Source organism: Mustela erminea, chromosome 16 (genome assembly GCF_009829155.1).
Source record: "Mustela erminea isolate mMusErm1 chromosome 16, mMusErm1.Pri, whole genome shotgun sequence".
In the NCBI taxonomy this organism is placed as follows: Eukaryota; Metazoa; Chordata; class Mammalia; order Carnivora; family Mustelidae; genus Mustela; species Mustela erminea.
The window spans coordinates 1-12,943 of record NC_045629.1 but is presented as its reverse complement, the minus strand read 5'-3'; the positions used below and the strand labels follow the sequence as shown (position 1 = coordinate 12,943).

The window sequence follows — 12,943 nt, the reverse complement described above, 5'->3', positions numbered from 1 at the left end:
TTATTTTCACTCCGATTGGTCCCAGGGCAACAACCAGTCTCCAGAGTTCTGCATGAAACATCCCTCCAGCTGTAAGGGGGGAGATGTCTTCTTCCTCTCTATCTGTTTTGGCCGTTTAACATGAGGTGAGCCATCCTCTGTTGGAGACGCGAGGATTTGGCACCACCTTTCTGGAAGCCAGTGCAGGATATCCTCATCCTGAGGAAAAACACAAATAAAATCGCATCCTCTGTGGAGGACAGAATCAGGACCCTTCCAAGTGCCCGCCAGGGGGCTCTTTCCACCTAGCATAAGGAAAAGGAGAAAAGTCTGGATGCCAAAAGCATATGTCTGTGTATAGATTGTGCGACCTATATCATCGACATTCAAAAAATTTAAAACATAAAGAGTTAAAGTTAAATACATATGAGGAGAGTATTTCACTGTTCCCTGTAGTATCTGCCCCTCTTTTAATTTTTTGAGGTATGATTTAAGGATTCCATTAGCCTTTTCGACAATGGCTTGTCCTTGAGAATTATAGGGGATGCCCACTGAATGTTTAATTTGAAAGGTTAGACAAAATTCTTGGAAGACTTTTGAACTGTATGCTGAGCCATTGTCTGTTTTAATGGCTTTAGGAGTTCCCATTTGGGAGAAGGCAGGAAAGAGGTGATTTTGTACATGTACAAAAGCTTCTCCTGAGTGTGCAGTAGCATGTACAAATCCTGAAAAGTTGTCAATAGAGACATGTATATATTTTAAACAGCCAAAGGCGGGGAACAGTGTTACATCCATTTGCCATAAGTGATTAGGTATCAATCCTCTAGGCTTTACTGAATATGTAGGTAATGAATAATGAATTGGACAGGCAGGACAGCTTTTGACTATTTGACGAGCCTCTTCTCTGGTTATATGAAAGTGTTGGCGTAGGGCCGACGCATTCTGATGAAATTTAGTGTGACTTCGTATAGCCATTTGTTTATGAGTGACAGCAATTACATATGCATGAGTGATCATATCTGTAATATCATTGCCTCTGGATAAAGGACCTGGTAATTTAGTATGGGCTCGTATATGGGAAATAAAGATCAGAGCTTGTCTCGACCTCAGAAGTTGCTGAATGCTAGAAAACAAATGATATAATACTTTATCATTGGTAAGCACATAAGCCTGTGGCAGAGAAACGACTGCTCGAGCCATATAATGGCTGTCTGTGTATAGATTGCATGGTTCAGAATACATCTGCAGGGCTAATTGAACAGCTTTTAACTCAGCTCTTTGTACTGACTTTGTAGGGTAATATCCTTGATACGAAGCCTCTGTGTATGGAGATTCTTTATAAATTCCTATATGTCCAGTTTTAGCAAACTTTGTCTAATTATTTACATAAGTTCAGCAAGAACAGTGAGTGTGATCATACAGATCTTTTAAAATCTGCTTTGCTGGAACTTTTTATAAGGAATCTCTAGGTTGAACTTTTAGTAGTCTCTCCGGGCCTGAGAAGTCAAGCCACTTGCTTGCCATCAGGCATGTCTGCAATACCTGTCGATTTGGGCAAATTTTTCTTCTTGAGGTTCACAAAGTATCCTGCCATGAAGTGACATTCTTTACTCACCTGGTGAGGTTGCTGGAAATTCTGTAAGCAAGGTATCAGGCCAATAGTTTCAAAGGACTTTACAGCTCCAGGTTTTATAAAGTCAACCTTAGTTGCTTTAAGCTGTCTGGTCATATCTGAGTCTTTCTCGAATATGACATTCCAGTCAAAGCCTTGGTAAAATAGCCCATGTTTCTAACGGTGTCCTGTTACAAGGAGAATAAATTCTTTTTTAAAAAAATTTTCCACATATTTTTATTTTATTTTATTTTTTAAAAACTTATTTTTATTTATTTCCAGCATAACAGTATTCATTATTTTTGCACCACACTTAGTGCTCCATGCAATCCGTGCCCTCTCCAATACCCACAACCTGGTTCCCCCAACGTCCCACACCCCCGCCACTTCAAACCCCTCAGATTGTTTTTCAGAGACCACAGTCTCTCATGGTTCACCTCACCTTCCAATTTTCCCCAAATCTCTTCTCCTCTCTAACTCCCCATGTCCTCCATGCTATTTGTTATGCTCCACAAATAAGTGAAACCATATGATACTTTACTCTCCCTGCTTGACTTATTTCACTCAGCATAATCTCTTCCAGTCCCATCCATGTTGCTACAAAAGTTGGGTATTCATCCTTTCTGATGGAGGCATAATACTCCAGAGTGTATGCGGACCACATATTTCTTATCCATTCATCCGTTAAAGGGCATCTTGGTTCTTTCTACAGTTTGGAGACTGTGGCCATTGCTGCTATAAACATTGGGGTACAGATGGCCCTTCTTTTCACATCTGTATCTTTGGAGTAAATACCCAGTAATGCAATGGCAGGGTCATAGGAAAGCTCTATTTTTAATTTCTTGAGGAATCTCCACAGTCTTCTCCAAAGAGGCTGCACCAACTTGCATTCCCACCAACAGCGGAAGAGGGTTCCCCTTTCTCCACATCCCCTCCAACACATGTTGTTTCCTGTCTTGTTAATTTTGGCCATTCTAACTGGTGTAAGGTTGTCGCCCTCGGCCCGCAAGAACGACAATCGGCCTGGTATGGTGTTAATGCTTCATTCGTTTATTTCATCAACTTCCTTAGCTTATATGTGGCAGAGTGACCAATAAGGGGCCAAGCAATGGGGAGAGCCAATGAGAGTCCTGTTACTATGCTGATTAAATTTGAAACAGCCAATGACTATGTCCTCCTTTAGGCAGGCTTCACCAGAACGTTCATTGTTTACTTGCAGCGTATTTTGCTGGCAGTGAGCCAAGCGCCATCTTGTAATGGCGGGGACTTTCCTGGCCGGAGGCGGTCCCCAACATCTCCCCCTTTTTTGTTTTATGGCAGAGATTGTGCCTGTCTTAGGTCGTCAGTAGCAGAAAACATCCTTACCCATCATCAGACACAAGATATCGATGATCTCTGTCCTATCTTAGGTTGGTATGCTTCTCTACTGATCTTACCCGTCTTTGACTACCGATCTAGCATGCTTAGCCATATCTGGGGAGGTGTCCCAGCCTCTATTGATATAAGGGCTTGTACTATAGCTCGGCTCTGCTCTCGCTGCTGTGTTCTCCATTGGTGAACTTTTATGAATAGAAGCAGAATGCCAATAAAGAAGGAGGACAAGAAGACCAATTGTGCCAGCCCATTGTTTGGTGAGCTGGAACATATTGCTGAATGTTTGAAATAGCTCTGGGAGGGAAGCTGGTTGCACACACGTACTATTTACTCGAGTTATCTCAGCCAGAAATTTCGTGTGAAATTTTGAAAATCGTCAGACCAAGCACCCTGCAAATACTGGGAGAGCTGTTGGGAGGAATTCCTGGCCTTATTAAATTGAGAGAATTTTGCAGGGGTAACACAAAGGGCTGGGGGTAAGACCCTATAAGACGGTAACATTACCTCTAACGACAGTGTGATTATACTCAATTGGATATGTGGGGGTGATGTTTGGTTCATGTCTAAGGTAATAGTAAAGTTCCTGGCAGATAGAAGGTATGATTCTGTAAAGACGCGATGTCGGGCGAATTGTGTACAGCAGGCAGTCCTAATGTTTGATTAGTTGTGAAAAATAGAGGGAATATTAATGAGGAGTTAGTAACTGGCAAAGGGTAGGGCCAGGCTTTAAGGAGTGCTCACAATTCACAGGTCGCTATCGGCTGGAGGTGGAGTGTTAATGCTCCCCATATCAGTAGTATCAGTGGCATCTTCTTTAGCGCCGTCTTCAGGGTCTGGGGCTTGTCGGGTTAACCGCTCAGGAATCCAAATAGGTACTTCCTTGTCCTGTGGAAAAACACAAACAGTACCTCTGCTCCAGATTAGTACAGGGTCTGGACCCTTCCACTGTCCTGTAAGAATATCCTTCCAAAGGATTAAAGGCTTGGGGAGAGCAGCAGCATCACTTGCATGTCTGTCTGAAGCTGATTTACCCATTTTGTCCAACGTTAAAAAATTCAAAATAAAGAGAATGGTGTTGAGCTTATCTTTAGGGGACCTGAAGGTGTCCCCTATTCCCCTTTTTTGTTTATAAAGCGCATTTTTTATTGTAAGATGCGCGCACTCCACAACACTCTGTCCATGTGGGTTATAGGGTATTCCATGTATCAAGTGAATGTCAAGTTGTTGTAGGAAGGCTTTAAAGGGTTGTGAGGTGTAGGCTGGACCATTATCTGTCTTTAACCGGCGTGGCTTTCCCCATGCCGCGAAAGCCTGTAGGCAATGGGCGATAACATCTCTGGATTTTTCCCCCGTATGCACTGAGGCGAAAATTATTCCAGAGCAGGTATCTACAGAGACATAAACATATCTTAACTTTCCAAATTCTGAAACATGTGTGACATCCATTTGCCATATATGATTAGGTAACAAACCCTTAGGATTAACCCCCAAGGACGGTGCAGGTAGTAAGGTCACGCAATTTCTGCAGGAGACTACTATGTCCCGTGCCTGTGCTTTTGTTCTGTTAAATTTGAGGCAAAGAGTTAAAGCATTCACATGGAACAGCTTATGATAATGTCTCGCATGTTACACCAGGGTCCTCAATGGCAAAGACAAATTCTCCTCTGGTTAAGGAGTCTGCTAACCGATTACCTTTTGTCAGGGGGCCTGGTAAGGTTGTATGAGCCCATATGTGGCCAATATAAAATGGAGCCTTCCTGTCCCAAACTAATGTTTGGATTTCTTGTAATGCCTTAGAGATAGTAGACCTGGCATTAATAGAACCCACATTTTCAATGATAGAGACAGCTTGCACCACATATCTACTATCTGATAAAGGTTGAAGGGTTCTTGATGAAACATTTGAAATGCTTTTGTAACGGTAAGTAGCTCTGTGACCTGTGGGGAAGAGCTCTGAAACAGAAGGTCCAATTTTTTTTTTTCTCCTTTGTGACTATAGCACCCACCCCATGTTCGGATCCATCAGTGAAAACCAATTTAGCACCACTGAGTGGTTTGTGGCGAGTTGTCGTAGTGTAAATGAGTGGATGGGTTAAGCTAAATTGAAGCCATGGGCTTGTAGGATAATGATTGTCGAACTTTGCTAATGGTCATGGTTATAGCCCAATCGTCATCACATGCTGCTAAGCAGGTTAATTGGTCTTGTGTATAGGGAGTGATGATGATGTCAGGTTGTCTGCCAAATGCTGTGACACTGAGTTTTACACCCTTCAGTATAATTTTTACAATGGTGTTTGGATACCATGGCAGAATTTTTCCTGGGGAGTAGGCTAGGTTGACCCATGATATGGGTCCTTCCTGCCAGAAGACCACAGTGGGGGCTCGTACCACAGCGAGAATACAATAATATAGTGTTTTTGAATAATCAATTCTGTCAACCTGAGCAGCTTCCAGTCTTTTCTGAATTAACTCGATAGCTGCTTGGGCTTGTCTGGACATATGACGGGGTGAATTGAGATCAGCATTTCCTTTGAGCGTTTCAAATAAAGGATGTAATTCTTGGTTTGTAAGCTTTAAATAAGGCCTAATCCAATTAATGTCTCCACTAGCTTTTGGAAGTCATTTAATGTTTTTAAATTATCTGTTCGTAGGGTTACCTTTAAAGGTTTAACTTTAGTATCATCAAGTCTAGTGCCCAGATCGTCCTTGATAGATGTTTTTTGGATTTTTTCTGGTGCTATGTGTAACTCTCAAGGGCCTCAGCTCCCTCCTGAATAACTGACTCACATCTCGGCTTATGTCCCCCAAGGCATCCTCTGACCAGAGTCCATATAGCTAATGTTCTGGGCAGCAATGGTTTGCTTTTATCTCTTTTCTTAAGATCCTCTCCTAAATGGTCCCATTGCAGAATATTTAACAAACCCTCGTCCAAAAACCAAGGTGCAACGGTTTCCACCGTAGTTAGAAATGCTCTGGCGGTTTTTGATTTCAGAGGTGCACTGTTGGCTTTGAGAAGGTCCTTTAAAGAACCCTCCAATCTAGATTTTGATAATTCAGAACCCATCTGGCCGCTTAGGCTAATTTCACAAGCGATAAGAAAATCCCGGCTCTATGGCCGCCCCGCTTCTTGTTGCGGTCTTGTACAAGATTCCCACCACTTTGATCGTGGTCCCTTCACCGCTTACCTGCGGTTTTTCTCCTTGCAAGGTTTACTACTCGTTAACGATTCCCGGGTCTCGGCACCATTTGTCGCCCTCAGCCCGCAAGAACGACAATGAGCCTGGTATGGTGTTAATGCTTCATTCGTTTATTTCGTCAACTTCCTTAGCTTATATGTGGCGGGGTGACCAATAAGGGACCAAGCAATGGGAAGAGCCAATGAGAGTCCTGTTACTCTGCTGATTAAATTTGAAACAGCCAATGACTATGTCTTCCTCTAGGCGGACTTCGCCAGAAAGTTTGTTGTTTACTTGCAGTGTATTTGCTGGCAGTGAGCCAAGCACCATCTTGTAATGGCGGGGACACAGGTAAGGAGATCCTTAACTAAGAAGATAGTAAAAAAATAAAAATAAAAATAAATAATAAAAAGTAGCAAAAATGTGTAGATGTCTACCCCAGAAATGAAGGATCAAGGAAAATGTTCTCAGGAGTGAGTACCAGGTATGAGAATGATTGGCAGGAATCTTGAATTCAAGAGAATGTGATAATGCTAGTCCTGTATTAATGAGGGGGTGAGGCTTTGGGACTGTAAAGAACAGAAGCTTGGAATACTCTGAAAACAGGAACAGGATAGGAATTCTCTTGGTTTTTGTTGTTTCAATGTCTTAAGAGGATATGAAAATATACTGGACCCAAAATTGTGGTATGCTACAAAGCTATTCCTAGTGTTTCATATTTTAAAGGGAAGTGCAGAGATTACAGTCAAGATTACAAAGTAAAGAGGAAGTATGGTCTTTGAAGTCAGACAGGTGGCCCCAGTTAACAGTCCACCTCCAACATTTCCTTAACTTCAGACACTCAGTTTGATTTTCCATAAAAATAGAAGCTGCCATTTATCTTGTGAGGTTGTGGGGAGAGTCAAATGAAGCAGATGTATAGAGTCTAGGATAGTGTCTGGCATATAATAGATCCTCAGTAACTGCCAGGCATCATTATTTCTCTTGGTTTTACTTTAGTTGCTCCACAGTGGGACAAATATACCTACTGTCTTAAGAAATAAAAATATAAACTATAAAAATGCCTCATCTTTTCCACTTTTCTAGCCTTTGGAGAACTACTCAAATGATAAGAACTTGTGGTTAAAAAGAGGGAAATAGAGTGTTGCCTGGGTGGCTCAGTCTGTTACACGTCTGCCTTTGGCTAAGGTCATGATCCCAAGATCCTGGGATCCATCCCAGCATTGGGCTCCCTGTTCAGCAGGAGGCCTGCTTCCCCCTCTCTTCTGCCTACCCCACCCCCCACCCCCCCTCATGCTCTCTCTCATGCTCACTCCCAAATAAATAAAATCTTTAAAAAAAATCCATCTCCTTAACAGAGAGAGAGAGAGAGAGAATGACAATGTTACATAATCTATGGCTTTCCTGAGAAGCATAAGGAGCTATTTTGTCTCTTCCCATTTGCTTAGTGATAAATAGATTCATTGTTTATCTATTTTATTAGGGGAGAAAATGGAAAGTGTGGGTAATTGTTTTTTTTTTGTGTAGTGTGTGTAATTCAATTTTTGTAAAGTGCTGATCATGGTCAATTCTAAATACCTTTAATTTTGAAAGATTCTATTTTCTTCTGGAATCCTCTTGTGCCCACAAAGTTAGTAATGGAGTATCATTTCAATAACATCCTAACAAATAAAACAATAACATCTTATAACAAATAAAAATACATGGACTTTGAAATAAATATACATCTGGTGTGAAGAATGATTCAACTGAAAGTACACATTGGTTTTCCTAACAGATAAGACTTTAGGAAGATACGTATTTTAGTTTAAAATACTCTAGTTTGAGTTTGGTTGTGCCATAGCTTACATAATACTAATTAGATGCTGGCTTAGAAATATGTGTTAGCCATAAAATTTTGGCTAGATTCACGTCAGAAATCTGAAAGGGCAAAGACCAACATGATTATACACATGTTTAGAATTTTGAGGAAAAACACATTATGTACCAGGTAGTAAAATTGTTCCATGATGTTAAGGAGAAACAATAAAATTGTTCCGTGAAGAATCAGCACTGCCAGGTTCAGAGTGACTAGACTGAGGCTTTATTTCTTAAACATTTACCTGAGCTGGATGGTGGTCTATGACACCCAGCTCTCTGAGCCAGATTTTCTAATAAAACCAAATGTAGAAAGCATCTATCTTACAAATATATTTTTTAATTTCTTCTGATAAAAATAATGGAGATCATTTAATGCAATAGACATAATGTTTGCTTTGAGAGATTAGAAAACCTCCTACTTTATAAACCATTTTATATTGGTTATTTACTGTTAATAGATATCTAGATATATGATTTTACCTGTTGTATTTAAACTAAGGAAGTAATAAACTTATTGAATACCTATTATGTATTCAAATAATTCAAGTTAATATCCAAAACCATGAAACGATCAAAGCTGTTTTTCTTAATCTGTCCAGAATTTTAATGCTAAATTCACTTTAAAAGTAATAAATATAGGGACACCTGGGTGACTCAGTCAGTTAAACGTCTGCCTTCAGCTCAGGTCATGATCCTGGGGTCCCAGGATCAAGCCCTGCATCAAGCTTCCTGCTCAGTGGAGATTCAGCTTCTCTCTCTCCCTCTGACCCCCACTCTTGCTTGCTCTCTCTCTCTCTCTAGTGCTCTCTCTTTCTCTCTCAAATAAATAAATAAAATCTTTAAAAATAAATATAAGGTAACTTGCTGATTATTCAAAATAGCATAGACTCATAAGAACTATGTTATGTTCCCCTAGCTGCACTCTATATGTGTGGTATGTTCAGAAGTGTTAAGAGGAATGAAGTCATGTGGCTGATGTCAGAAGGTGAGGTATGTGTCTGTAGTAAAAGAAAAATGCTCTAAGGTGTGTCTCATTACCAACTTCCTATTCCCCTGAAAGAGGTCTTCATCCTGCTTTCCTTCCTGGCTTGCCTGACTTTTGGCCTTTCCAAATGCCTGCCTTCTCATAGGCTCTGGGGTGGGGCCTGAGGCTGTACCTTGCCTTGAGTCCAAGTGTTTAGAGAAGGTGTGATTTTGTCCTTTTGTGGTGCTAGAGCCCAGCTTGCCTTCTCTGTCTGAGAGGAGGGAAGAATCATCTGGCTTTTATTTATTTTTGATAATTTTGTACACAGAGAGGATCAGATCTAGCTGGGCATTCAGGCAAGTCACAGACCAATAGATTATAGCAAGGGAGTGAAGGGGCACCTGAGTGGCATAGTCAGTTGAGATTCTGACTCTTGGTTTTGGCTAGGGTCATGATATTGGGGTTGTGGGATGAGCCCTGAGTGGGGCTCTGTGCTCAGAGCAGGGTCTGCTCGGGACTCTCTCCCTCTCCCTCTTCCCCTTCCACTACCTCTAAAATAAATGAAAAAATCTCAAAAATAAATAAATAAATAAATAAATAAATAAATAAATAAATATGATGACACCATCAAGATGGCATCATCTGTTGTTCCTAACTTCAGTCCCCCTCACAAGAAGACCCTAGACAATTCATGGTCAGAACCCCATTGAGAAAATCCTCAAATCCAAGGGGAAGGCTGACAACAGAGACTAAGAAGAGAGCATTAGGTGTGGAAGGGGAGCTGCTACACTCCGATGGTGTTTTCCCTCCCCCAGGCCAACACAGAGCCACATCAAGATCCCCCTGGGCCTACAGTTTCTCCAGTGGGAGAGAATCGAGGTGAACAACAAGCTTCCCTGGCATTAGGGGATGCTACCAAAGTGGCCCCCTTAGATCTTGCCTCCTGGAGACACTCAGATGGGAGATAGGGAGAAGGAGGCGGGACTCACCGCAGCCAGGTCTGGGTGGATTGCCTTCTTCCTGAGAGCCCCAGCACTCAGGTCTGGGTGGATTGCCTTTTTCCTGGCAGCGTGCGTGAGCAGAGATCCCAGCGAGTGGCTCTGCAGATGTGGCCCTATCTGGCAGGAAGTTCAGCTGACAGTCCAGCTTGGATCCCCAGCCGGCTAATCTAACCGGCTGCAGCAGGGCAGGAAAGCAAATCTGTAGCCCTGCTTCTAGTCCCTCCTAACCAGTAAGCCCGACCAGAGAATCAGGCCTGATACAATCAGTAAAGTCATTAACTAGTTAGTAAACTATATTAAAATATATATGGGATGGAATATTCAGCCACCAAAAAGAAAAACATTCTACCACTTACAACAACATGCATAAACCTTGAGGGCATTATATGAAGTGACCTAAATCAGAGAGAAAAAGCAAATCCTATATAATTTCACTTATACGTGGAATGTGAAACAACAGATATTATAGAAAAGAGAACAGTTTGTTGATTGCTGATTGCCAGGGGTGGAGGGTGGAGTGGGATGGGGGAAATGGGTGAAGATGGTCAAAGGCTATACATTTCAATTTATAAGATTTTGTAAAGGTCTGGGGATCTAATGTATTATACAGTAAGTCTAGGTAACCATATTGTATCATACATTAGAAAGTTGCCAGGAGAGCAAATCTTCAAAGTTCTTAACACACACGCACACATTCACACACACACACACACAATCACAAGTGCAGGGAGTGATGGATGTGTTAACTAATCTTATTGTAATCATTTCACAATATATATGAAATCATCACACTGTACACACATAACATTGCTGCTGCTTGCCTGAGCTGGTCTCCACAGCACGTTGTAATAAACCTGCATGGAGCAAAATCCTCTTTGCCCGGGCATCCCCTCTGCCTGAGAGAGTTAAACCTTAGTTAAATCTTAGTTAAATCTTTTCCTAAATATTTTATTATTTTTGATGCTATTGTGAATTAGATTGTTTTCTTTATTTTTTCAGATAGTTTATCATTAGAGTGTTAAAATGCTCCTGTCTTGTGCTTACTTTGGCAGCACATATACTAAAATTGGAATGATGCATAGAAGATTAGCGTGATTACTGAACAAGGATGACATGAAAAACTGGGAAGCATTCCATATTAAAAAAAACGAATCCTCGCCAGCATCTGTCATTTCCTGATAAACAAGTCAGGAAATGACAGATGCTGGCGAGGATGCGGAGAAAGGGGAACCCTCCTACACTGTTGGTGGGAATGCAAGCTGGGCAGCCACTCTGGAAAACAGCATGGAGGTTCCTCAAAATGTTGAAAATAGAACTGCCCTATGACCCAGCAATTGCACTATTGGGTATTTACCCTAAAGATACAAACGTAGTGATCCAAAGGGGCACGTGCACCCGAATGTTTATAGCAGCAATGTCCACAATAGCCAAACTATGGAAAGAACCTAGATGTCCATCAACAGATGAATGGATCAAGAAGTTGTGGTATATATACACAATGGAATACTATGCAGCCATCAAAAGAAATGAAATCTTGCCATTTGCGACAACATGGATGGAACTAGAGCGTATCATGCTTAGCGAAATAAGTCAAGCAGAGAAAGACAACTATCATATGATCTCCCTGATATGAGGAAGTGGTGATGCAACATGGGGGCTTAAGTGGGTAGGAGAAGAATAAATGAAACAAGATGGGATTGGGAGGGAGACAAACCATAAGTGACTCTTAATCTCACAAAACAAACTGAGGGTTGCTGGGGGGAGGGGGTTTGGGAAAAGGGGGTGGGATTATGGACATTGGGGAGGGTATGTGCTTTGGTGAGTGCTGTGAAGTATGTAAACCTGGTGATTCACAGACCTGTACCCCTGGGGATAAAAATATATGTTTATAAAAACTAAAAAATTAAAAAAAAATGCCTAAAAAAAGAATGGGTATTAAAAAAAAAAAGAAACAAAACAAAATTCTTGTCTCTTATATATTGATCTTGTATTTGGCAGCTTTACTAAATTTGTTTATTCAAATTTTTTTGTGTGAAGATTTTAGGATTTTTTTACATGTAAGTTCATGTTATCAAAAAAAAAGAAAATTTTACTTCTTCCTTTTTTTTTTTTTTTTTGGAGTCTTTTATTTCTTTGTGCTCCTTGTTGCTCTGGCTAGGACATCCAGTACTATGTCAAATGAGAGTAGTGAAAGTGGACACACTTGTCTTGTTTCGGATCTTTAAGGGAAAAACTTTCAAACTTTTTTGATTGAATATGAGATTAGCTCTGGGCTTGCAATATGTGTTTTTTTTTTAAATGCATTTTTAAATTATTTTTTAAATTTTTTTATAAACATATAATGTGTTTTTATCCCTAGGGGTATAGGTCTGTGAATCACCAGGTTTACACATTTCACAGCAATCACCATTAGCACATATCCTCCCCAATGTCCATACCCCCACCATCCTCTCCCAACACACCTCCCCCCAGCAACCCTCAGTCTGTTTTGTGAGATTCAGTCTTTTATGGTTTGTCTCCCTCCCAATCCCATCTTCTTTTATTTTTCTTTTCGTACGCCCGAAACCGCCTATGTTGCATCTCCACTTCATCATATCAGGGAGATCATATGATAGTTGTCTTTCTCAGATTGATTTATTTCGCCAAGCATAATACCCTCTAGTTCCATCCACGTCATCACAAATAGCAGGATTTCATTTCTTTTTTTTTTTTTTTTTTTTTTTAAAGATTTATTTATTTATTCGACAGAGAGAAATAACAAGTAGATGGAGAGGCAAGCAGAGAGACAGAGAGGGAAGCAGGCTCCCTGCTGAGCAGAGAGCCCGACGCGGGCCTCGATCCCAGGACCCTGAGATCATGACCCGAGCCGAAGGCAGCGGCTTAACCCACTGAGCCACCCAGGCGCCCAGGATTTCATTTCTTTTGATGGCTGCATAGTATCCCATTGTACATATATACCACATCTTATTTATTGATT

General features: G+C 41.1%; 1 long non-coding RNA gene and 1 other non-coding gene across 2 annotated transcripts; one reads left to right on the top strand and one right to left on the bottom strand.

The window, feature by feature from the left end:
• Positions 1-1,744: 1,744 nt before the first annotated feature.
• LOC116575428 lies at positions 1,745-10,054 on the bottom strand. The gene is made up of 3 exons (XR_004279766.1): positions 9,955-10,054; positions 3,707-3,850; positions 1,745-1,779 (listed from the first exon to the last, which is right to left on the bottom strand). It is a non-coding gene; the product is annotated as an uncharacterized LOC116575428 (long non-coding RNA).
• A 948-nt stretch (positions 10,055-11,002) lies between these two features.
• LOC116575588 lies at positions 11,003-11,109 on the top strand. The gene has a single exon (XR_004279851.1). It is a non-coding gene; the product is annotated as a U6 spliceosomal RNA (small nuclear RNA).
• Positions 11,110-12,943: the final 1,834 nt, after the last annotated feature.